Source organism: Nomascus leucogenys, chromosome 5 (assembly GCF_006542625.1).
Source record: "Nomascus leucogenys isolate Asia chromosome 5, Asia_NLE_v1, whole genome shotgun sequence".
NCBI lineage: Eukaryota > Metazoa > Chordata > Mammalia > Primates > Hylobatidae > Nomascus > Nomascus leucogenys.
Window position 1 is genome coordinate 49,978,176 of NC_044385.1, and position 24,105 is coordinate 50,002,280.

The following is a 24,105-nucleotide window of genomic DNA, read 5'->3' on the forward strand; positions in this document are numbered from 1 at the left end:
TAGGGTCATACCTGGTTCAGTAGTGGAGACAGCTACTCTGCTGCCAGGCTGAGGGAAGCCTGCCCCAGCACTATCCACTCCATGCTATAGGCATGTGAGAGCTGGGCTCAGCTGGTATCAGAGGGGATCCAGCCAAACCCTCTGCATGTTTCTTGTAAATTAGCTCTACCTTTAGCAATGAACTCATGAGGCTCTCTGGAATGTGCTGTTCTATCCTGCACTGATCCAGTTGGCACCTGCCATGGCACCTCTAGTTAGCAGGTTTTCTAATTGCCCTCTCCTGAGAAGGGTGCATGTGCTTGTGTGATCGGGAGCTCCAAAAACTACCACATGAGGCCTTTCTACATGACAGGGGAGAGGTCAGGGTTGACAGAGTTCAAGAGTACTTCATATGGAGCACCTAATGCTCTGGAACAGAGAGTGAACAAGTTTATCATAGAGACCTGCATCGAGAAGGAAGGACAGAGTTCTGGCTGCAGCCTTTCATGAGGGAACACTGGCAAGGCACAGCTCCTGTCAGCCTCAGCACCTGATTTTCCCTGCTTTCCTAATAAGAGCTGTGAAGAGGAGGGTTGAGAAACAAAATGTAATGCCAGTGATGGAGGTACCATTCAGATCTTGCACATAAACGTGGAAACATTCCATGAAATCTGTCATCTGTAACTTAACTGGAAATGGCATTTACTATTATCAAGGGGGAAAGTGGTTTTGACTAAGCTGGTCACCAGCTCGGAAACCTCTGGTGACTACATGTTGCCCGAAGTACTGACGCTGGAGTTTAGTATGATGTCGAGTCCACTTCAGCCATCTTCCCAGATTGCAGCCTGCTAGTAGTCCTGTACTCAGGAGCTAGTAATGTGATTTTGGGTAAGGCCTTTTCTGGGTCTGCCCTTTGTCTTTTGTAAAATGAACAGCCTAACTTAAATGGTCTTGAGATTTTCAGAGCTAAAAGTAATCTTAGATTCTATCCTCCTCCACCCCCTAGTGCCCAACACTCTGCTGGGTAACGAGCATGTGCTTGGTGGGTGCATCGATAGGCTCACCAGGTAAAGCAGACCAAGCCTTTCTGCTCCTTATCATCCCTAAACTTAAAATTGCTCTTTTTGGAAGCTCTTCATGGATTCAAGGAAGTTCTCTTGGCCATTCCTTTTTTTCATAGGGGATAAGTGATGCTGCTTTCTTCCTGAACCTTCTAACACAAGTCATCAAAGCCTAACTTGACACGCATGCCTTCAATCCCTTCTCTTACCTTCTAGGATGGGCAAATCACAGTTGGTATTTGGTTTTCTTGCCAGACAGCCCACTGGCTTCAGGGAATCTTTGGGGAAGAATGAGACACTCCTATTGGTTTGTACATTTTTGAGATTCAGCCAAACAATAGTAAGCTAAGGCTTCCTTAAGCTGAGATAAGGGCCTTTTCTCCATTTCCTGAACATTTGTCTAATGTCGCCCTTTCTACAAGAGCAGGAACTGGGTCTTATTTCTATTTGTATGTCCAGCATCTAGCACAGTCACTCTTAAGTGGATGCTCACAAATACTTATTTTGAGCAAAGCAAAAAGGAATTGTTTTTCAATCCTGCCTCTAACTATTGAAAATACTGGCCAGGCATGGTGACTCAGGCTTGTAAATCCAGCACTTTGGGAGGCTGAGGCAGGATGATTGCTTGAGACCAGGAGTTCGAGACCAGCCTGGGCAACATAGTGAGACCCTATCTCTACAACAACACAGAATCAGCTTGGCATGGTAGCATGAGCCTGCAGTCCCAGCTACTTGGGAGGCTGAGGTGGGAGGATCTCTTGAGCCCAGGAGTTCAAGGTTGCAGTGAGTTAAGATTGCACCATTGCCCTTTTGCGCCAGTTGCCGCTGCAGCAGGTCCATGTGTGCAGTGAGTACCGCTATTCCTGGCCCAGTAGCACCCGAGCCCCAGGTTTGACCGAGTCCATGCTGCGATGGATCCCAACACCATTATCGAGGCCCTGCGGGGCACCATGGACCCAGCCCTGTGAGAGGCCATGGAGCGCCAGCTCAATGAAGCACACAAGTCTCTGAATTTTGTCTCAACGCTGCTCCAGATTACTATGTCAGAACAGCTGGATTTACCTGTGAGACAGGCAGGTGTTATCTGTTCGAAAAATATAACACAATATTGGCCTGGTCAAGAAACAGCACAAGGGTATATATCCCCTTATACTATTCCAGAAGAAGATTGCCATTGTATTCGAGAAAATATTGTAGAAGCCATTATCTATTGTCCTGAGCTCATCAGGGTACAGCTTACTACATGCATTCATCACATCATCAAACATGATTATCCAAGCCGCTGGACTGCCATCGTGGACAAAATTGGCTTTTATCTTCAGTATGATAACAGTGCTTTTTGGCTAAGAATTCTTCTTTGCCTTTATCAGCTTGTGAAAAATTATGAGTATAAAAAGCTAGAGGAGTGGAGTCCATTGGTAGCAGCAATGCAGCATTTTCTGCCAGTTCTAAAGGATCATTTCATTCAGCTTCTTTCTGACCAGTCTGATCAGTCTGTCTTCATCCAGAAACAAATATTCAAGATCTTCTACACTCTTGTTCAGTATATACTACCACTGGAACTGATAAACCAACAGAACCTGACAGAATGGGTAGAAATTTTAAAGACTGAAACACTTCGAATTGAAGAAGATGATCGACCTGAGTTATCATAGTGGAAATGCAAGAAGTGGGCCTTACGTATTTTAGCAAGACTTTTTGAAAGATATGGAAGCTCTGGCAATGTTTCCTAGGAGTATAATGAATTTGCTGAAGTGTTTCTGAAGGAATTTGTTGTTGGTGTCCAGCAAGTTTTACTGAAAGTGTTATAACAGTACAAGGAGAAGCAATATATGGCTCCTCAAGTTTCACAACAGACATGAAGTTCTATTAATCAAGGAGTTTCTCATGCACTCACCTGGAAGAATCTGAAGCCCCATATACAAGGCATTATCCAAGATGTTATTTTTCCATTGATGTGTTATACAGATGCTGATGAGGAACTTTGGGAAGACCCTTAGAATATATACGCATGAAGTTTGATGTGTCTGAAGACTTCATTTCTTTTGCCACTGCTGCCCAGAAGCTTTTGTTTACAGCCCATAGTAAGAGGAAAGCGGTACTTCAAAAGACTATGGAATTTTGTTACCAGATTCTTACAGAACCAAATGCTGACCTTCAAAAAAAAGATGGAGCTCTGCATGATTGGCTGTTTAGCTGAAACACTTCTGAAGAAAAAGATCTGTAAAGATCAGCTGGAATACATATTGCAGAATTATGTATTCTCTCTTCAGCAGTGAACTAGGCTACATGAGAGCAAGGGCTTCCTGGGTACTTCACTATTTTTGTGAAGTAAAGTTCAAAAGTGATCAGAACCTTCAAAGAGCTTTAGAGCTAACAAGAAGATGTCTGATTGATGATAGAGACATGACTTTGAAAGTGGGAGCTGCCATTGTCCTTCAAGTATTGATCAGCAATCAAGAAAAATCTAAAGAATATATCACACCATTCATCAGACCTGCAATGCAGTCTCTTCTTCATATTATAAGAGAAACAGAAAATGATGACCTTACCAATATAATTCGAAAATGATCTGTGAAAATAGTGAAGAAGTTACTCCTATTGCAGTAGAAATGACACAACAGTTGGCAATGACATTTAGCTAAGTAATCCAGATGGGGCCAGATGAAGAAGGTAGTGATGACAATAGCATGTCTCAGAATTCTATGAGATCTTCTCTTTAGCACATAGCCTGACATGTCAACAAGTGTCTCCACAGGTGTGGCAGCTACTACCCCTTGTATTTCAAGTCTTTCAGCAAGATGGCTTTGATTACTTTACAGATATGATGCCCCTCCTTTATAATTATGTAACAGTTGATACCAAGACACTTCTGTCTGATACCAAGTACCTTGAAATGATATATAGTATGTGCAAAAAGCTTCTTACAGGAGTTGCAGGAGAAGATGCAGAGTGTCATGTGGCAAAATTGTTAGAGGTCATCATTCTGCAGTGCAAAGGGCATGACATTGACCAGTGCATTCCCTTATTCGTGGAAGCAGCCTTAGAAAGACTGACAAGAGAGGTTAAGACAAGTGAACTTCGAACTATGGGTCTGCAAGTTGCAACTGCAGCTTTACATTATAATGCATACCTATTACTCAATACCTTAGAAAATCTTCACTTCCCTAATAATGTTGAACCAGTTACAAATCATTTTATTAGTGGCTTAATGATGTTGACTGTTTCTTGGGGCTTCATGACAGAAAGATGTGTGTTCTCAGTCTCTGTGCTCTTATTGATATGGAACAGATACCCCAAGGTTTAAATCAGGTTTCTGGACAGATTTTGCCAGCTTTTATCCTTTTATTTAATGGATTAAAAAGAGCATATGCCTGCCATGCAGAACACAAGAATGACAGTGATGATGATGAAGCTGAAGATGATGAAACCGAGGAACTGGGGAGTGATGAAGATATTGATGAAGATGGGAAAGAATATTTGGAGAGTCTGGCCAAGCAGGCAGGTGAAGATGGAGATGATGAAGATTGGGAAGAAGATGATGCTGAAGAGACTGCTCTGGAAGGCTATTCCACAATCACTGATGATGAGGTTAACTCTGTTGATGAGTATCAGGTATTTAAAACTATCTTTCAAACCGTTCAAAATCATAATCCTGTGTGGTATCAGGCTCTGACTCACGGTCTTAATGAAGAACAAAGAAAACAGTTACAGACATAGCAACTCTGGCCGATCAAAGAAGAGCAGCTCATGAATCCAAAATGATTGAGAAGCATGGAGGATACAAATTCAGTGCTCCAGTTGTGCCAAGTTCTTTCAATTTTGGAGGCCCAGCACCAGGTATGAATTGAGTTATCTCTTTCTTTCCTACTGTGTGACTGTAGTGAAGAGCTTGTGTTCCTCCTAGTAGTGGTTCCAGAACTGGTTCATTTGTCTATTCTAAACTAATGATCAATAGATAGACAGAAAAAAAAATCACAGCAACAACCCCAGGAGATGGGACCTGATCATGCAACCTGGCACTGGAAAAGAAACCAGCGGGATTTTGGGGGTGGGGGGGATTGGAGGTACCTTAGGGGGTGTACTTTCTTTATTTTTTGAAGAAAGTAAGATCCTAACTGTGAAGCTTCAAAGTGAGACACTGTGGACATCTGAAACAAGAGGGGATGTCATGAAGGCAGCTTTTCTTTTTCTGAGGAAAAAATAGGCATGGGCTACAGGACTATTTAAAATGTCTCATTTACAGTATAAAGCTCAAAGGTAGATGTAATTTTTAAACCTGTGAGAATTTGTCCAATTTCTGTGTCTTCCTCACCATTGGGTATCTATTCTCTATATGTAAATAAGATAAGGTAATCTGATAGCCTTATTCAATCTTCATCATTTTTATTCATCATTGTTCCTATGTACATTATTGGACATTTATTGTAGCACTACATAACTGATTATAAAATTCTGTAAATGAGTTAGCACTTTCATATTGAAACAAGCCTGCTAGCCTATGCATAAAATAGCAAAATGTTTGCTGTTTATAAAAAGATGTAATGGGGTAGGGGGCAAGGGTAATTTCAAGTTATTAATTTAAAAATGAACTAGCAATTTTGTACCTGGTGACTTTGTGGTCCACTCACTTCTGACAGGGACTTGAATTCGGTATGTAAAAATGGGTTAGTGGTATTTCATTGCTGCTAAAAATGATAACTCCCTCTGTGTCCTGTTTTTCTTAAAGCTGTCAGTGTAGAAGTGGGTATTTAAATACCAGACCTTACTATAAAAAATAAGAAAGGTGGTATCTAGAGCATGTTAATTGGATATGAAGTTCTACTGTTAAAGAGTTGATCTAAGAGTACGGCTAAACATCTATATATGCAATCTATTAAAATAACTTAATTCAGCTATTATGTCTTGATTTGATTTCAGTTTTATAACAATATAAACAATTTATAACAATTATAACAATTTTTTCCTCATTGGCCTGTTTTTAATCCTGTACGTAGAAAGAGTACAAAATGCACACTTAAAAAATTGAAATTTAACACTTACCCACGCCCCCTTCCGCATCTCTTCTACCCCTCTTGTTGATTGTGGTATTTGATCTTAACTAGATAGGCTGAAGTCATGTGGTTCCCTCCAGAAACCACTATTGATACCACTGCAAAAACAAGCCAGCAAAAAGACAGTGTAGAGAGGTTGGCTTGCTTCCCTTTCTTCCTAACTGCATGTTGAAAAATAAGACTTTATTGATCTTAAACATCTGTCAGATGAGTCATCATTGGGTTATTTTTTATATACATGTATACACAAAATATTTCAAATTGAAAGCAACATCTTAATGGATTCAAAACTATTACAAGCTGTTGTCTAAAACAGATGAGAAAATCTGTAACTGTAAAAACAAATTCACATATTGATATTTAAAATGCATAATTAAGAAAAAAAAAGATTGCAACACTGCACTTTGTCTCAGCCATGTGGACAAATCACCCATTTGGGCACATTTTTACCCTGACTTCTTTCTGTTCAAGCCTTTACAGTGACCACCAGACAGTCTCCCCTCACCCCCACCCCCATGCGGAAACTTCTGTTGTTGCCTGGGAAACAGAATAAGACCTGTCTCAAAAAAGAAAATTCAAAGGTCCGGCCTTACGCATAAACAAAATAGGCATCTGTCCCCATGACTCATGATGTGACTTTTAAAGTGCCTGTAAGGCCTCAGGCTCCCATATTTATTCTCTGCTTCTGTAGGATCAAGCTCCCAGATATGTGAAATTCCTTTAACAAGGGTAAAGTCTTCATTATATAAAGCACTAACATGTAGTTGCTTGGGTGAACAGTAACCTATTGACCTGTATGTGCTCTAAGCCAGTGCTTCTCAGATTTTAATGTGCATACAGGTCACCTGAGGGTCTTGTTAACGTGCAGATTCTAACACAGTAGGCGTGGGGTAGCCTCATGGCTTTGTATTTCTCACAAGCCCCCAGGAAGGCTCTAAGCTACAGCGTCTCAACTAAGAGTGCATCCAACTTATCCATGATGCTATTAAAACGTTTAGATTCAAGACTTCCATTATAGGCTACTAAATGAGCACCTCCAGAGTAAACACCAGGCATGAGTATTTTATATATATATATATATATATATATATATATAACATACATATATATATATAAAACATACATATACATATATATATATATAAAACACCTCCTCTACCGGTGATTCCAGTGTGCTCCTCTGGGTGAGAACCATTACCAAGATTAGTTTATCTTGATGGGAAGTTCTAGCATGAGGGTAGGGGCGAGGGGGTACTGTCTGGCGGTCACTGTAAAGGCTTGAACAGAGAGGAGTTACACTTATGGGGTAAAAATGTGCCCACATGGGTAATTTTGTGCACGTGGCAGAGACAGAGCTGGATAATGAGGAAGAAGAGGCTGGACAAATGTCCTTGCCTTCATTTGTGTTCTTTAGCTTTAATGTTTCATCTTGCTCAACTTTCTCATCACCTCACCCTTCAGGTAAGCTGCCCTAGAAGTCAGTGGGAGAAACAGTTTTGGGGTGGGGGTTAGGGAGGAGCAGCAGAAATCTACCCTTAATGCTCATTTGAAGAGCAAGGAGCAACTGATGTTCAAGTTTTTTCCAGGGGCTGTTTCTGGTTCTTTTGGCGTCAAGTGAGTGGGGATTATTCCAGGCGGGCTCTGGTTTGAGAGTGCTACATGAAACATCCCTCCCAGCAAATTTCTCTAAAGAGTGGTTGATACTTACATTACGAATGAGTTCAGTGAAAACTGTGGACTCTAGCTAAATATGGAAAACAGAGTTTTTAGATGGCAGCTGCCCAAAGGGTTTGGAACTCTTTTTCTATAACAAGCTCAGTTGAAAACTTGAGGTTTTCTAAGGAGGAACATTTGAAAGTGTCTTGGTGATGGAAACAAAGTAACATGTACAGCAAAAGGCAGAGATGACTCCAGAATGCCTGCATCATTGCTTGGGGCAGGAGACCACCTGCTAGCCAGGTGGCATATTAAGATTAAGAGTAAGCTAATTGCCTACTTTTTTAATGCTTGTGAAGTTATTCTTTGCAAATAAATGAGCCACCCAGGTACAGCTCAAGTACTTGCAGGTGGAATGAATCACTGCAGGGAGAAAGTACTAAGGGGATAAGTGGGCTATATTAACAGCAGTGTCCAGCCCCCTTGACTATGTGTGAAGCCATCACCAGTACTCCCAGCTGAGTCGTGACACTCTGCTATAGAAAGGCAGCAGGTGAGTGGGGAGGGCAGGTGACCCCAAATAGCACATGAGCCTACTGAGACTGGGTTTCGCTGTCCACGGTGCTAGCAGAGCAGCTTTGCGCTCTCTGGCCCAGTCTATATTCTCAATACACTTAGCTGCTCTATGTTTTATGTTTAGTTCCCAGCCTAAAGAAGGAGAATATGGTCAAGGCCACATCCTAAAAATCAACAGACATCTGCAGCCTGGACTTCTCTCTTCTCCCCAGGTGGTCCCTGTAGCCATGGCCACAATGCCTACACCTTTGATGGAGCTATTGGCCACCGGAGTGGGGGGAGTATTATTTGGGAACAGGGGAAATCAACTTTGCTTAGAAGCTTACAGTCAATAATAAGGGATTTAAGAAAGGCTGGGTTCATGTCTCTTGTCTTTTTAAATTCTCGGCTTAGAAAATTGTGTGACAGAGTGAGTGTCTTAATCCCCCTTCTGCAGTATCCCCCTCTCTGATTGTGGTTTCTTCTTCTGGCAGTCAATGAGTGTTTTTGCCTGTAACTGGTGATGTCTCAGGCCTGGGGTATGGACTTGTTCTGAAGTGGATAAAACTGTAGCTGATGCTCTTGGGAGGAGACTTCCAGAACTTTCTCACACTCATACCATTACCCTCCTTCATCCCTAAACATTTGTATGCAGGTGATATCGGGTTAAAATGAATAAAAAGAAATTGCAAAGGGTAGGCTAAGAAGTGAGCCCCAGACACTTATCACCAGCCAAACATCTATTGTCTGAATTATTACTTCCCAGCCCAGGGGCTGTCATGATGCTCAAGCCAGGACTAAGGTCAATTGTCTGGTTTTCTGTATGTACATATATGAGATCTCCATGGTGCTAGCAGAACATTTGCGTTCTCTGGCTAAATCTGTGTTCTTGATACACTTACCTGCTTGCTTTTATGTTTAGTTCTCAGCCTATAGGAGGAGAATATGGTCAAGACCACATTCTAAAAATTGACAGACACCTGGAGTCTGGACTTCTCCCTTCTCCTCAGGTGGTCCCTGTAACCATGGCCACAATGCCCACACCTTTGATGGGCCAGCCCCAGGTGGATGATGCCCCTGGTTGTCACTGGTTGTAACTGGTGGACAGCTACCACTTGCCAGCCTGGTCTCTAGACCTTTCAGACATAAGCTCTGCCACATTTCTTAATCTGCTCTTCAGAGATGCTCCCAAAGCTGCCATGGGTAAAAGTTGGCTCTGTAGATCCAGGTTTCAGGAGGCTGTGCCTTTGGTTGTAGATTTTCCAGGTACCTTTCTCTATTTTCTTATTTTTGACCATATTGAAATTAGGTTTTGATTATTCATCCCTTTTCTTGGACTAGCTGAATTAATCTGAAGAAATTTGTTCTCTGAGTCCCAGTTTCCTCATTTATACATTGAGGGGATACCCCTTCTATTTTTGTTATTATGTGAAATGAGATATAAACTTTCTCATTATGACTCGATAATATATTGAGATTGGGAGGAGGAATACATTATTGTATAAAACAAGATTTGTGGTTTTTAAGTTAATGGGTAGGTTCCATATGTAAAGGCTCCTTTTCTCTAAATTGATCATTTGCTGAATTTTTCCTGCTTAACATAGCATTATAAATATTAGGAGAAGAATGTTTCTGGAATAACATGATTTTTGGCCCTCTTTTATTTCGTTTATGTGATAAAACTCATCGAGATAAACACATAATGCCAGTAGATAAGACTTTGGTTTCAGTTTTTTCTGTTTGGCTTAGATAAATGCTTTTACTGCTAGGCGTATTAAAATGTCACCTGATTTGGAGTCATCAGTCTCCTAGAAGAAGAATTGAAATGCTAAACAAAGAATTCACAAGAGGCAGAAGAGAACTGGGCTGACTTGAACCAGGACGGTTTGGGTCTGTCGGCAGAATTTAGACAAAGGTATTGATCAGGAAGACAGGACTAACAATGGATCCATTTGGCAAGAAAGATGCAAACCAGGGTCCTGGCAAGACCTGATAAATCTTGCAAGGATTGTGTTTCTCTGACCCTGGGCTAGGGGCAACTGTGGCTTTTGAAGCTCTTAAAGGTAAATGCTTCTCTGGTTAGTTGCACCCAATCAGGCTGGGCCTGGGCTCTGTAGAGTGCCCTTGTCCCTGGGTAGGAATGCACTTGCCCACCAGGAGCCCTGGGTCCTCCTGTAGGACAGAGTTCCCTGGGGGATTTCAGGTCCATTGGAAAGTTTCTGGCACTGTTGGGTCAACAGGGTTGGCCTCTCATGACAAGCTCCAGCTCTCTCTGTTTATCATCTGCCTCAGTGGCCAAGCCTCTGGGGAGCAGTCCTGGCTGCAAGGACTTTGCTGCATCTCAAACTTGGGCCACCTTCCAAACCTGGCTTTCTGTTATTTTGTGCCTACTATGCTCCATACCGTGGGCAAGGGGCTTTTGATGTGATCTCTTTTAAGCCACAGAGGCCCTACCAGGTAGGTGTTATCTCTGCTTGACAGAAAAAGAAACTGAGACTCAAAAAGGAACAAAAGTTTACATGGCCAGTAAGTGGCAGAGCTAGGGGTTGAATCCAGCTCTGTCTCACTCCAGATCTCTTGCACTTTTTTACCACAGCTGCCAAATATTATCTTGGAAAAATGAACATTTTAGTGGTTTTTTCAGCAGTGCTTTTGAGTGGCCTTATATTCATGCTTGATTTCCACTGGAAAAGCTAGCACATGATGGAAAAGTTGGAACTAGGGAAAGAATAGAAGACAGGGGCCCCAAAAGAGGACATACTACTCAGATAAGATGTGATGTGAAACTCATCTTTTGAGCATAAACACATGGCATAGTTGTGCCTAGAATTTCCACATTGCCTTTGGCTGTATGGGTCTTTTTAATGGGATATCTAAGAAATTCTAACATCTTTTCTTGATTAGTAAAGCTAGTATTTGTTCATGAAAGAAAGGGAACCACGAAATGATTTTAACCTGTAACCTACATAATGTTTATAGCTTTAGAAGCACATATTGTTTCCCTTGGGCCAAGCATGTTTGGCTAAATATTATTTAAATAGTGCATCCTTGTCTTTGGTGGATGAGGTAGGGGCTCTAAGGGTAAAATTCTCATTCCACAGGGGTTTTGTTTATTTTGTGGTTCACAAAGGACAAGGGGCTCTTTAAAATTTTTTTCCTCAGCAATCTGGGGACTAGAATCATTAAAATAGAAGGCTCCCTAGAAGACACTTAGGTTATAAATTAAAATTTACTCTCCGGGTCAAAGAAAACCTTTGCATGCATCCCATGTTGATTGAGGGCCTACTATGTGCTAGGCACAGCGCTGCAGCTTTGCAGGACTTAGTTACTTTGCTTGGCTGCTCCCTCTCCAGCCTTCTCTCGCACCACCTCCTCTTGCTTCCCAAGCTCCCAGCTCCAAACACTTGAGCTTCTTTGAGCTTTTGAACATGCCAAGCCCCTCCTTCCCTCTGGGCCTTTGCCTATGATGTTCCTTCAGCCTGGAATCCCCCTTCTCCACTGTTTTCTCTGATGACTTTTCCTCCTCCCTCACACATACTCCCCTTAGAGATGCTTTCTGTACCTCCAGAGGGAAAAAGCCTCATTCTCCATCATGCTTTCTTTCTAAGCACATTGTTTTTTTATCCTTCCAAACACTTCTAATTTGTAAATATATATTTGTTTCCTTATTTACTCTCTTTCTCTTCTATTACTCTTTAAACTATGTGGGGGCAAAGGCCAAGTCTGATTTGCTCACCAAAATATCCTTAGCATTTAGCATGATTCCTGGCATGTAGTAGGCAGGGACTCAGTAAATCCAGTCATATGCCACATAACATTTCACTCAACAACAAACTGCGTAAAGGATGGTGGTTCCCAAATGTTATAATACCATATTTTTACTGTGTCTTTTCTATGTTTAGGTATTCGTAGATACCCAGATACTTACCATCGTGTTATTATAGCTTACAGCATTTAGTACAGTAACGAGGCGTACAGGTTTGTAGCCTAGGAGCAACAGGCTATACCATATAGCCTGGGATTATAGTAGGTATCCCATCTAGGTTCATATGGGTATACTCTATGATGCTCACACAAGGATGGGATCACCTAAAAATGTATTTCTCAAACTGTATCTTATTGTTAAGTGACACATGACGATATTTATTGATTTTGGAATAGGTATATCTCCAATTGATGAAACTAAAGGTTAGAGAGGTAATGTGACTTCTCAAAGTTACCCACCTAGAGAATGGTAGAGGTATGACACTAATCTAGTTCCTGACTCTCAAATCCAGTGTTGCTTCACTTTACAGTGTCGTGTGACTTTTATTTTAAGAACATAGCTTTCCTACCACACTGTTGGGATGATAGAAGTAGGTTATTTTGGCTGTAATAGTTGTCTTAGCTCAAGAAATGAGAAAGTGAAAGAACAAGGTACCCAGACACACTAGACCAAGAACACTTTGAGGGGGACAACAACATGTTCTCTATTAGTTAGGAGCTTCTTGGGCTCAGGAGTCATCGCTTTCCAAAGGCTGGCAGTGCTGTAACCAGAGAGAATCATTTAGCATGATTTAGTCAACTCAGAGAGAAAGCTGGATTGACTCCTTTTTCTGTGTCCCAGAGCAGACAGCACATGGCTTTGTCTTCAGAGGATACGTGGGCCATGAAGACAAATACTGAACAGCCCTTTAGGTGAGTGAGAAGGTTGATTTGGCAGCATGAGAATGCAGAGAGCTGCCTGCTCTCTTGCTGTGCCTGAAATGACCTTTTTGTGCATGAAATGAGAGATACTGAGCATGGCTGTTGGAGGCCAGTAGGCTCTAAAGAGGTAGAAGAGACATCTGGAACAAGCTCTAGAAAGTAGGCTTTTGATCTCCCCCAGGATGCTGATAAACAAAGCCTATTTTCCCTTTCCTCTGATGAAAAGCTTTATTGTGGCTTTCACTCATTGTGAATCATGATGTTAGGGTGGCATTGTTCTGCCTCTTGGCTTGCTGTTGAGACTGCTGCGTCAGGCCTGAGCTGGTGCCCCAAAGTCCCTCCAGAGTTCTTGCTTTGCCAAGGCCAAGCTAGCAGAACTGTGGGAGGAGGGATAGGCCTGCACATCTCCAAAGCCCCCTTTGCATTCAGCAGTTAATTTCTGGTTCTGCATTTAACACAGATCAAAATGCTTTTTTTAAAAAAAAATTTTTCTTTTTGAGACAGAGTCTCACTCTGTCATCCAGGCTGGAGTGTGGTGGCAGGATCTTGGCTCACTGCAACCTCCGCCTCCCAGGTTCAAGCGATTCTCATGCCTCAGCCTCCCGAGTAGCTGGAGCTACAGGTGCGTGCCACTATGCCCAGCTACTTTTTTTTGGTATTTTTTTTTCTTTAGTAGAGACTGGGTTTCACCATGTTGGCTAGGCTGGTCTTAAATCCTGACCTCAAGTGATGCACCTGCCTCAGCCTCCAAAAAGGAGGGGATTACAGGCCTGAGCCACCACACCTGGCCCCAAATGTTTTTAGATAAAAATTATTTGCTTTATCTCTTCCTGCTAATCGGTGTCTTTCACAGCTCATGTTCTCTTTTCTCCTTCTGTGATGTCTTCCTTGACTTTTTTTCCTTTTTTGAAAGCTTTCTTCCTAGGACAGGCACTTAAACAAGTGCTTTGCTTTACTTCTTCTCACATATGTTCAACTTCCTCCCCTAAATACAGGGAATGCTCCCCAGGGAAGATCCCAAGGCTCATACAATATGTTGTTCCTTCTAAGACACACAGTGCTGTGGTTTACCATGTGCTCCATGGACTTATACTTAAATCACAGACAGTCACAGCAGGAAGGGATTTATTGGTCATCTTGTCAAGGAGTTTCCACCCTGGGCTGTGGGCAAGTTTGGGAAAGGGGTGGGGTAGATGGAGCTCCTTCCTCTCCCACCTGAGTAGCTATTCTTTGTTTTACATATTGAACTTCTATTTGAATTGTTGCTTGATTAAAAGGCTCATGGCAGCCGGGCGCAGTGGCTCATGCCTGTAATCCCAGTACTTTGGGAGGCCGAAGTGGGTGGATAACCTGAGGTCGGGAGTTCGAGACCAGTCTAACCAACATGGAGAAACCCCCTTCTCTGGCAAAAATACAAAATTAGCCAGGTGTGGTGGTGCATGCCTGTAATCCCAGCTACCCGGGAGGCTGAGGCATGAGAATCGCTTGAACCCGGGAGGCGGAGGTTACGGTGAGCTGAGATCACGCCATTGAACTCCAGTCTGGGCAAACAAGAGCAAAACTCCGTCTCAAAAACAAAACAAAACAAAAAAAGGCTCATGGCTTAAAACCATGGTTTGACAAACTCTATTCTAATTCAAATCCTCCAAGGAGGCAATGGTAATCCAAATGAATCCTTACAGAAATTCTTAGAGGGAATTCTGTTGTTTTTAATTTTGTCTGAATTGTATCCATATAGTAGAATGTTTATAGGATTCTGTACAAGTATATGTATATTTTAATATGTACGCATAATACACACACACGTATGTATATGTGTAAGGCCAGGTTCCAATGTTCACACCTTTAAAGAAGCAGTTGATATCCTTCTGTCTAGAAGTAATCTTGCATTGCCTTTTAGTGTACTACTTAATCTTTTTTTTCCTCTTAAAGTTATTTTATTTTGCCTTGAATTGTAATTAGTTGTGTACATTTCTTTCTCTGCTATACTCTAAGCTTTTTAAGGTCTAAGACACTTAACTCTTTACCTTTGTAACCTCTATAACACCTAATAATGTGCTCTGCCACACATGCAATTAAGGAATCTGTAGTTTATTGGTGAAGAATCATAAAGTAGAAAAAAAATTGAAATGGGAGCCCAGTTGGTAAGATGTTATTATGAAGTCAAATATATAGTATATTATTATGAAGCCAAAATTTCATGCTTGGGCCTCATAAGAACCTAATTTATTTTTCATACAGAAAAATGTCCCATGACCAAGATTGTATCTTGACCAACTATCTCACAGATTTATGCTGTTATTCAGAAGATGGGACAGAGAAGATGGTACTTATGGCTCAGTGCAAATTAACTTTCATCACTGAAAAAAACAACTTTAGTTATAGGGCTTATTATAGAAGGCCAGTAATGTCAGTGATACAAAGGACTGCATGTGGGTGAGACGCTAGAGTCCACTCTTGCACTAATGATCTAGAACGTGGGCTGTTAACATGGACTATTGAGTCTTGACAGAACTCAACTCAAATGCAAATTGAATTGAATTGAATTTATAAAGACAAGGGTCAGGGAAAGTAGCCATGTGACCAACCAGTCAATAAGAGAAATGTGAGCATTGGCAGATTTGTATGGTTCACATGCCCAATTCTCAGTGTCAAATCATTTTCTAAATTGTAAAATGACAGGAAAGAGATATGGTATGTTGAGTAACATAATTCAGACAACATTTATTGAATGTCTACTACCTATAAGGTATTACTATCTATAAGACACTATCTTTAACTATCTAGAAGGTATTAAGATTCATAAGATGTAGCCTCTTACTTCCAAGAACCTATAACTCTGACAGTCCTGTTTCACAAATTGTTCACTACATAGATGGACATTATCAACTTTCACCACACTTAAGGCTGAGATTTCTCAGCAGTTATCACTGTTTTTCATCTTAAAGGACAGTTGCGTTACAGGATCTGGCCCACCCTTTCAGTCTTCCACTCTTCATCTCTGACCTGCATACTTAGAGCTAAGGGAATGGTTACATTCTATCTAGTTTTGCTCATAGTAATTTTGGTCACGGGGGAGATGCTAAAAAATTTCTTTTTTTTTTCCCACATTTTATTCTTTTTTGTTCTGTAAGATTTTACATGTCAATTATATCTTTATTTTTTTGTTTTTAAAATTTTATTATTATACTTTAAGTTTTAGGGTACATATGTACAACGTGCAGGTTTGTTACATATGTATACATGTGGCATGTTGGTGTGCTGCACCCATTAACTGGTCATTTAGCATTAGGTATATCTCCTAATGCTATCCCTCCCCCCTCCCCCCACCCCACAACAGTCCCCAGTGTGTGATGTTCCCCTTCCTGTGTCCATGTGTTCTCATTGTTCAATTCCCACCTATGAGTGAGAACATGCGGTGTTTGGTTTTTTGTCCTTGCGATAGTTTGCTGAGAATGATGGTTTCCAGCTTCATCCATGTCCCTACAAAGGACATGAACTCATCATTATTTATGGCTGCATAGTATTCCATGGTGTATATGTGCCACATTTTCTTAATCCAGTCTATCATTGTTGGACATTTCGGTTGGTTCCAAGTCTTTGCTATTGTGAATAGTGCTGCAGTAAACATACATGTGCATGTGTCTTTATAGTAGCATGATTAATAATCCTTTGGGTATACACCCAGTAATGGGATGGCTGGGTCAAATGGTATTTCTAGTTCTAGATCCCTGAGGAATTGCCACACTGACTTCCACAATGGTTAAACTAGTTTACAGTCCCACCAACAGTATAAAAGTGTTCCTATTTCTCCACATCCTCTCCAGCATCTGTTGTTTCCTGACTTTTTAATGATTGCCATTCTAACTGGTGTGAGATTGTATGTCATTGTGGTTTTGATTTGCATTTCTGTGATGGCCAGTGATGATGAGCATTTCTTCATGTGTTTTTTTGGCTGCATAAATGTCTTCTTTTGAGAAGTGTCTGTTCATGTCCTTTGCCCACTTTTTGATGGGGCTGTTTGTTTTTTTCTTGTAAATTTGTTTGAGTTCATTGTAGATTCTGGATATTAGCCCTTTGTCAGATGAGTAGGTTGCAAAAATTTTCTCCCATTCTGTAGGTTGCCTGTTCACTCTGATGGTAGTTTCTTTTGATGTGCAGAAGCTCTTTAGTTTAATTAGATCCCATTTGTCAATTTTGGCTTTTGTTGCCATTGCTTTTGGTGTTTTAGACATGAAGTCCTTGCCCATGCCTATGTCCTGAATGGTATTGCCTAGGTTTTCTTCTAGGGCTTTTATGGTTTTAGGTCTAACATTTAAGTCTTTAATCCATCTTGAATTAATTTTTGTATAAGGTGAAAGGAAGGGATCCAGTTTCAGCTTTGTACATATGGCTAGCCAGTTTTCCCAGCACCATTTATTAAATAGGGAATCCTTTCCCCATTGCTTGTTTTTGTCAGGTTTGTCAAAGATCAGATGGTTGTAGATATGTGGCCTTATTTCTGAGGGCTCTGTTCTGTTCCATTGGTCTATATCTCTGTTTTGGTACCAGTACCATGCTGTTTTGGTTACTGTAGCCTTGTAGTATAGTTTGAAGTCAGGTAGCGTGATGCTTCCAGCTTTGTTCTTTTGGCTTAGGATTGACTTGGCAATGTGGGCTCTTTTTTGGTTCCATATGAACTTTAAAGTAGTTTTTTCCAATTCTGTGAAGAAAGTCATTGGTAGCTTGATGGGGATGGCATTGAATCTATAAATTACCTTGGGCAGTATGGCCATTTTCACGATATTGATTCTTCCTACCCATGAGCATGGAATGTTCTTCCATTTGTTTGTATACTCTTTTATTTCATTGAGCAGTGGTTTATAGTTCTCCTTGAAGAGGTCCTTCACATCCTTTGTAAGTTGTATTCCTAGTATTTTATTCTCTTTGAAGCAATTGTGAATGGGAGTTCACTCATGATTTGGCTCTCTATTTGTCTGTTATTGGTGTATAAGAATGCTTGTGTTTTTTGTACATTGATTTTGTATCCTGAGACTTTGCTGAAGTTGCTTATCAGCTTGACGAGATTTTGGGCTGAGACGATGGGGTTTTCTAGATATACAATCATGTCATCTGTAAACAGGGACAATTTGACTTCCCCTTTTCGTAATTGAATACCTTTTATTTCCTTCTCCTGCCTGATTGCCCTGGCCAGAACTTCCAACACTATGTTGAATAGGAGTGGTGAGAGAGGGCATCCCTGTCATGTGCGCATTTTCAAAGGGAATGCTTCCAGTTTTTGCCCGTCCAGTATGATATTGGCTGTGGGTTTGTCATGGATAGCTCTTATTATTTTGAGATACGTCCCATCAATACCTAATTTATTGAGAGTTTTTAGCATGAAGGGTTGTTGAATTTTGTCAAAGGCCTTTTCTGCATCTATTGAGATAATCAGGTGTTTTTTGTCATTGGTTCTGTTTATATGCTGGATTACATTTATTGATTTGCATATATTGAACCAGCCTTGCATCCCAGGGATGAAGCCCACTTGATTATGGTGAATAAGCTTTTTGATGTGTTGCTGGATTTGGTTTGCCAGTATTTTATTGAGGATTTTTGCATTGATGTTCATGAAGGATATTGGTCTAAAATTCTCTTTTTTGGTTGTGTCTCTGTCAGGCTTTGGTATCAGGATGATGCTGGCCTCATAAAATGAGTTAGGGAGGATTCCCTCTTTTTCTATTGATTGGAATAGTTTCAGAAGGAATGGTACCAGCTCCTCTTTGTACCTCTGGTGAATCTGTCTGGTCTTGGACTTTTTTTGGTTGGGAGGCTATTAATTATTGCCTCAATTTCAGAGCCAATTATTGGTCTATTCAGAGATTCAGTTTCTTCCTGGTTTAGTCTTGGGAGAGTGTTATGTGTCAGGAATTTATCTATTTCTTCTAGATTTTCTAGTTTATTTGCGTAGAGGTGTTTATAGTATTCTCTGATGGTAGTTTGTATTTCTGTGGGATCAGTGGTGATATCCCCTTTATCATTTTTTCATATCATTGCATCTATTTGATTCTTCTCTCTTTTCTTCTTTATTAGGCTTGCTAGCATTCTATCAATTTTGTTGATCTTTTAAAAAAACCAGCCCCTGGATTCATTAATTTTTTGAAGGGTTTTTTGTGTCTCTATTTCCTTCAATTCTGCTCTGATCTTAGTTATTTCTTGCCTATCACTAGCTTTTGAATGTGTTTGCTCTTGCTTTTCTAGTTCTTTTAATTGTGATGTTAGGGTGTCAATTTTAGATCTTTCCTGCTTTCTCTTGTGGGCATTTAGTGCTATAAATTTCCCTCTACACACTGCTTTGAATGTGTCCCAGAGATTCTGGTATGTTGTATCTTTGTTCTCGTTGGTTTAGAACATCGTTATTTTTGCCCTCATTTCATTATGTACCCAATAGTCATTCAGAAGCAGATCGTTCCATTTCCAAGTAGTTGAGCGGTTTTGAGTGAGTTTCTTAATCCTGAGTTCTAGTATGATTGCATTGTGGTGCCCAGCTAATTTTTTTTGTATTTTTAGTAGAGACAGGGTTTCACCATGTTGGCCAGGTTGTTCTTTTTTTTTTTTTTTTTTTTTTTTTTTTTTTTTTTTTTTTTTTTTTTTTTGCATTGCAGTTTTTTATTTTCATGTTGTTTTCTTTCGTATTTGTTAGTGTATCTCTATGCTGTTTCCACCACAGTCCTGGAGTGATGTTCCCCTTCCTGTGTCCATGAGTTCTCATTGTTCAATTCCCACCTATGAGTGAGAACGTGCGGTGTTTGGTTTTTTGTCCTTGCGATAGTTTACTGAGAATGATGTTTTCCAGTTTCATCCATGTCCCTACAAAGGACACGAACTCATCATTTTTTATGGCTGCATAGTATTCCATGGTGTATATGTGCCACATTTTCTTAATCCAGTCTATCGTTGTTGGACATTTGGGTTGGTTCCAACTCTTTGCTATTGTGAATAGTGCCGCAATAAACATACGTGTGCATGTGTCTTTATAGCAGCATGATTTATAGTCCTTTGGGTATATACCCAGTAATGGGATGGCTGGGTCAAATGGTATTTCTAGTTCGAGATCCCTGAGGAATCGCCACACTGACTTCCACAATGGTTGAACTAGTTTACAATCCCACCAACAGTGTAAAAGTGTTCCTATTTCTCCACATCCTCTCCAGCACCTGTTGTTTCCTGATTTTTTAATGATGGCCATTCTAACTGGTGTGAGATGGTATCTCACTGTGGTTTTGATTTGCATTTCTCTGATGGCCAGTGATGATGAGCATTTCTTCATGTGTTTTCTGGCTGCATAAATGTCTTCTTTTGAGAAGTGTCTGTTCATGTCCTCTGCCCACTTTTTGATGGGGTTGTTTGTTTTTTTCTTGAAAATTTGTTTGAGTTCGTTATAGATTCTGGATATTAGCCCTTTGTCAGATGAGTAGGTTGCAAAAATTTTCTCCCATTCTGTAGGTTGCCTGTTCATTCTGATGATAGTTTCTTTTGCTGTGCAGAAGCTCTTTAGTTTAATGAGATCCCGCTCCTGTTCAACATAGTGCTGGAAGTTCTGGCCAGAGCAATCAGGCAGGAGAAGGAAATAAAAGGTATTCAATTAGGAAAAGAGGAAGTCAAATTGTCCCTGTTTGCAGATGACATGATTGTATATCTAGAAAACCCCATTGTCTCAGCCCAAAATCTCCTTAAGCTGATTAGCAACTTCAGCGAAGTCTCAGGATACAAAATTAATGTACAAAAATCACAAGCATTCTTGTACACCAATAACAGACAAACAGAGAGCCAAATCATGAGTGAACTCCCATTCACAATTGCTTCAAAGAGAATAAAATACCTAGGAATCCAACTTACAAGGGATGTGAAGGACCTCTTCAAGGAGAACTACAAACCACTGCTCAATGAAATAAAAGAGGATACAAACAAATGGAAGAACATTCCATGCTCATGGGTTGGAAGAATCAATATCGTGAAAATGGCCATACTGCCCAAGGTAATTTATAGATTCAATGCCATCCCCGTCAAGCTACCAATGACTTTCTTCACAGAATTGGAAAAAACTACTTTAAAGTTCATATGGAACCAAAAAAGAGCCCGCATCGCCAAGTCAATCCTAAGCCAAAAGAACAAAGCTGGAGGCATCACGCTACCTGACTTTAAACTATACTCGGCTCGTACCAAACGCATGGACTGTACCACAAAAAAAAAAAAAAAAAAAAAAAAAAAAAAAAAAAAAAAAAAAAAAAAAAAAAAAAAAAAAAAAAAAAAAAAAAAAAAAAAAAAAAAAAAAAAAAAAAAAAAAAAAAAAAAAAAAAAAAAAAAAAAAAAAAAAAAAAAAATCTGATCTCTTGACCTCGTGATCCACCTGCCTTGGCCTCCCAAAATGCTGGGATTACAGGCATGAGCCACTGCACCCAGCCGGAAGAAACCTATTTGAATGCCAGTTTTATGCCAGGCATAGTGTTAGAAACTTTTACATACAGTATCTTATTTATCACCAAGATGTTTTTTCCCTTGCCCCAGCAGGTTGTTTTTACCAAAAATTCAGCTAAACCAAAAAAGGAATTGTAACTTGGCTTGCTGGAAATCCCTAAGGGCACCAGTTGCTGCTGGAGGGTATTGATAAACATGGGCCATGACAGTAGTCCTTCTTTGTGGTCTCATCAGTAAATCAGCATCTTTGGGAAAAAAACTATTAGTTGATATATTGACAGTAAGCCATACCAACTCCTAAGCCCTTCTTACTCAGAGTCAATTGCTATTCACCTGGACGAGGCAGCTGACTGTTTCTGAAGCAGAGTTGTATGTAAGGTAGAGATAAAGACAAGTCATCTTCTTGGTCTGTCTGTGCTCTAAGGGGAGATGAACTAGATGACACTGGTAGCTGTGTTTCTAAAACAAAATGTTATTACAAATAACAAACAGTTGCCCTCAACCTCTGACAGTAAATGTGAATATTAATGCTGTGCTCCTTTCTACACAAACATGCATTGAAAGGACATGATCCTGTGACCTCTGGTAAATACTGTGTGCCATTTGGTTGTTTTTAATTAGCCTTGACCTCCCTGCCTCAGTGTCCACTTAGGGCAGTTTAGCCCTAGTATGTCAGGTGTTGAGAGATTTGATTTCAAAGAGAAAAGCATTCCAACCCAAAACCCTAGTGATAACCGATACCAGAGTAGAGTTACAGCATAGAAAGATCAGCATTCAGCCAGAATGGGAGAGTGCAAACGTTTGTCAAATAGCCTGCTTCTTCCACCTTCTGAAGAGCTAAGCATATTAGTGGTTAGCTTCTTAATAAATTATACAATAGGATATTCCAGGGGGGCTATTTTCTGGGTGATTGCTCAGCATATAGAGCACCAATCACTGTTAGTATCATTAATGGTTTATCAGAATGGTCCAGTGGTCTAGAAATGCCGCTCCCATATTTCTTGGAAGCACATTAACTCAACCTAAGCAGCAGAGCTATGCACTAGTTGATCCAATGCAATATCATTCCTTTTTCCTGCTTCCACTAAGAGAGCTTTCTCTACCTTCCGCAGGTCTTGTAATGGATCCGAATTAGATGACTTTGAATGATTTGCAGGCACATTCCTTATTTCTTTCACCGAGGACATTTTAGAGGAAAGACTACTTTCTCTGTAACTTTGGCTTATTGTCTTGTTAACACATGTAATGAATGAGGAAATGTGGGTGGTGGGGCATCCATCTCCAAGATGGGAAACAAAGCCTCCTTAGAGTTCCTGCGGCCAACTATCTCACAGATGTATGCTGTTATTCACAAGATGGGACAGAGAAGATGGTACTGGTTGCTCAGTGTAAATTAACTTCCGTCACTGAAGAAAAAAAACAACTTTAGCTATAGGGCTTGTTATAGAAGGCCAGTAATGCCAGTGGTAAAAAGGACTGCATGTGGGTAAGATGCTAGAGACCGCTCTTGCACTAATGATCTAGAATATGGATCTATTAGGGTTGCCAACCTCATCACCACTGAGGGGATTTTCAGCCTGCTTTCCTTAAAACTCAGCTGTTTTATCACCTGAAATCTGAAAATAGTAACACCACACAGGGGTATGAGTAATAAATGCTATGCCATGATTAAAGGATCCAACCCTGTGCCCCACACTTAGTAACCACTCAGTAGATGTCAGTTGAGTTTAAATTCCCCTAACATCCCCAGGTTATTAAATCATTGTACCTTTGACTAGCATATAATGTTTTTTTTTTTGTCTAGTCCATTTGTTAGCACAGTCTCTCACCATCTGTGTTCCCTATTTATCTGCCAACCTAGAAAAACCCTCTTCGTGTCTCTAAATAAAGAGTTTGATTTTTTAAGATAACACTTGTTATATTTTGGGGTTTATTACTCTATGCTGCAGAGTATTCTTATTTCAAAGGAATAATTTCATGTCTTATTAAAATAACTAAGACCTTATGTGATTGTCGGTGAGCTTCCACGATCATGGTAGGGGAGGTAAGCAACATGTTCTTGTGCCCTGGTGCTATTTTTGGCTAACAGAGCAAATGGAAAATCCAGAGCTGGTGGGGACAAAGCCAAATATGCAAGTACGTCAGATTTACTGAATAGGTGCCTGTTGGGTCAGTGTTTATCACCAGAGCCTATAGTAAGTGGAATGAGAGCACTCAATGGGTATTCATTTGGGGAAATTTTGTTGAAGAAGGCGCCCATGTTATAGCCACTTAAAAACCTGCTTGTCAGAAGTTTTCAGGATTCTCTCACACTGTGTCATCCCATATGTGTTTCTTAATCCCCTCCAGAGTGTGCATGGGATTGAAAGACAACACCAAGTCTCTGTCCCTGGTCCCCTACTGCTTTAGTCCAGTAGTATTAACAATTCATTAGGATCATAATTTATTAGGTTTCATTGGTCCTTAGAAAAGGAGACAGATCCTATATATATATACACAGGGGAAAAACCTACTAGTGAACAGTTTTCCCCACGTTAAAATAAGAGATTATAGAAGCCTTGGGGTATAATAATAGCAGTGATTATTCCCATATAGATTCAAGATTTTGGATCTGCATGGGCCTGTTACTTTTTCCCATGTCCCAAGTCCTATAAAGT

General features: G+C 40.4%; 1 protein-coding gene and 1 pseudogene across 2 annotated transcripts in view; both read left to right on the forward strand.

Moving 5' to 3' along the window:
- The window catches only part of KCNH1 (potassium voltage-gated channel subfamily H member 1), a 465,858-nt gene that overhangs the window by 282,026 nt on the left and 159,727 nt on the right, over positions 1-24,105 (forward strand). The window lies entirely within an intron of this gene.
- Positions 1,660-5,051, forward strand: LOC105739761 (annotated as a pseudogene).